This window comes from Elephas maximus, chromosome 4 (genome assembly GCF_024166365.1).
Source record: "Elephas maximus indicus isolate mEleMax1 chromosome 4, mEleMax1 primary haplotype, whole genome shotgun sequence".
Lineage (NCBI taxonomy): Eukaryota > Metazoa > Chordata > Mammalia > Proboscidea > Elephantidae > Elephas > Elephas maximus.
In genome coordinates, this window is record NC_064822.1 from 93573796 (window position 1) to 93576814 (window position 3019).

At 37.3% G+C, this 3019-nt stretch overlaps 1 pseudogene; it reads left to right on the plus strand.

Annotated features, from left to right (window-relative positions):
* The first annotated feature begins 748 nt into the window (after positions 1 to 748).
* LOC126074700 (eukaryotic translation initiation factor 2A-like) lies at positions 749 to 2752 on the plus strand (annotated as a pseudogene).
* Positions 2753 to 3019: the final 267 nt, after the last annotated feature.

The window sequence follows — 3019 nt, forward strand, 5'->3', positions numbered from 1 at the left end:
GCACACACTGCCATAAGCAACAGTAAAACATTACTTTGAATTTGTTGTTTATCATTTTCAAGCATTTGATTCTCTTTTGCCTTGCAAATATATATCTCCCAAAGCACATATTTTGCATATTTTAAACCTTTGTGTATTGGAATAATTCTCTTTTACTCTTCTATGACTTGTTTTTGCTCCCTCAAAATTATGTATTTGAGACTCATCTATGTTGATAAGTCTGTCTGTGGTTCATTCACTCTGACACTGTATTATTAAAATCCATCAAAAGAATATATAATACTTTATCTATTCTCCTACTGATATTTTGCTTTTCCAAAAAAGGCTGCTCTCAACTTCATTGTGCTGTCTCCTTGGGCATATTTGCAAAGGTTTCTCAAAATATTTCCTTAAGCATGGAATTGCTGGTTATAAAATATGTTCTTATTTTCTGAGCCTAAAAATTATGTTACCCAAGTGGGGATTTTAATTTAGTCATTCAACAAATGTTTAATGAGCGTTTACTATATGATGGGTATCATGCTAGGCATAGACGATACAGCACTAACATAGTAGGCATGGACTTTGTCCTCGTGGTACTTGTACTACTGTGGGATATTAGAGAGATTCATACATTGGGAAAAGTTTTGTGGTAAACGATGTCTAAGATCTTATTTAATTCTGAAATTTTATGATTCTGTGAAAGCAGAGATGATTCTATTAACTAAAATTCTCTTAACACCTAACTGTGTGCTCTTTCCAGGACAAGATGGTGCCATCCACATCACTTCCGGCAGTCAGAAGGTTAGAAGGATTCTGCATGGTGAATGGACCACCACATTTTACAGAAAGCACATTACTCCCAAGGGAATGTGGGGAAAATTGCAAAGTCCATACTTTTAGTAAGAATGGGACCTTGGTTGTCTGGGGCAATGGAGAAAAGTAAATGTTATCAGTGTCACTAACAAGGGACTACCACACTCCTTTGACCTCCAGAAGCCAGTTTGCCTTGAGTTCTTGCCAAAAAACACTGTCTTGGCAATGTGGCAGACTTACACTACTTCAAAAGATGGCAGAACTCAGGCACCTAACCTACAACTTTCTGATGAGAAAACTGGAACATTTTTGAAATCTTTCCTCCAGAAAAAAATGCAAAACTGGTGTCCATCCTGGTCAGAAGATGAAACTATCTGTGCAAGAAATGTTAACAATGTTTTCTTTGAAAACAACAATTTTAATACAATTGCAAAGAAACTGCATTTGCCAAAAATTAATGATTTTGTGTTATCATCTGGACCCCAACCATACAAGGTGGCTGTCTATGTTACCAGGAAGTAAGGGTGTCTTTCATTTATTAGATTATAAAAGTACCCAGACTTTGGTAGATCGACTGACGGCACTGGGGCTTTTCATGTAGCTTTAGCCAAAAAAAGTTTCTTTAAGGCTGATGAGGTTACAATGCTGTGGAATAAAAAAAGCTACTGCTTTGTTGGTAATAGCTAGTACAGGTTTTGACAAGACAGAAGCTTCCTACTATAAGGGACAAACACTATACCACATTGCAACAAATGGAGAAAGTGCCGTAGTGCAATTACCAAAAAATGGCCCCATTTATGATACAGTTTGGAATTTTAGTTCTACTGAGTTTTGTGCTGTGTATGGTTTTATACCTGCCAAAGCAACAATTTTCAACTTGAAATGTGATCCTGTATTTGACTTTGGAACTGGACCTCATAATGCAGCCTACTGTAGCCCTTATGGGCATATATTGTAGCCCTTATGGGCATATATTAGTATTAGCTGGATTCAGAAATCTGGGAAGACAAATGGAAGTGTGGGATGTTAAAAACTAAAACTTATTCCAGACCAGTGACCTCTGATTCTACATATTTTGCTTGGTGCCTAGATAGTGAGCATATTTTAACAGCCACATGTGCTTCCAGGTTACATGTTAATAATGGGTTCAAGATTTGGCCTTATACCAGCTCTGTCTTACACAAGTATGATGTGCCATCAAATGCAGAAATATGGCAGGTTTCTTGGCAGCCATTTTTAGATGGAATATTTCTAGCAAAAACAATAACTTACCAAGCAGTACCAAGGGAGGTACCCAGTGAGGAACCTAAAGTTGCAACAGCTTAGAGACTCCCAGCTTTAAGAAAAACCAGCCATCAGTTCTAAACTGTATGAGGAGGAACCACCTTAGAACATGAAACCACAATCTGGAAGTGATAAAAAAGAAAAAAAAAAAAAAAAAGTAGCCACTATCAAAACCAGCCCTTAAAAATCAAAGAAAACATAAAACTAGGAAAGCTGCAAAACAGGAAGCAAGGAAGTGAAAACATCCAGATTTGGCACCTACTTTTTTTTTTTTTTAGGAAACCCTGGTGGCACAGTGGTTGAGTGCTACAGCTGCTAACCAAAAGGCCAGCAGCTCGAATCTGCCAGGCGCTCCTTGGAAACTCTATGGGGCAGTTCTACTCTGTCCTATAGGGTCACTATGAGTCGGAATTGACTCGACGGCAGAGGGTTTGGTTTTGGTTTTTGGTTCTACCCCACAGTATACACCACGGAATACCGCCCCTCAGTCAACTTCTGGAGACCTTGATATAGACAAAAAAAGTCAAGAACCTAAAGAAGAAATCAAAAGCAATTAAACAATTGAAAGAATAAGCAACAACTGGAAAACAGCTAGTAAAACAATCAGTTGAAGAAAATTCAAAAAGAGAAAGCCTTTCTCCAAGAGCTGGAGGATTTGCAATTGGGTATTTAAAGATTCACAGAGAGGAAGTGGTTTCCAGAAATCAGTGCAAACACACCTTCTGTTAAACTCATTGTCTTACGCGGAATATCTATGTGCCCACACTTAATGCTCATTTGTAATTTTAACCATTTCTCCAAGATTCTAAAAATGTGTGTAATTATTTAATAATGTCAATTAAATTGACTTTTCCTACATCCTATATCATGTCAGTATTCAATACAGAAAAGGGACATATAAATTTTTTGGCTAAGCTCGACAGATTGAAAGACAAATGTC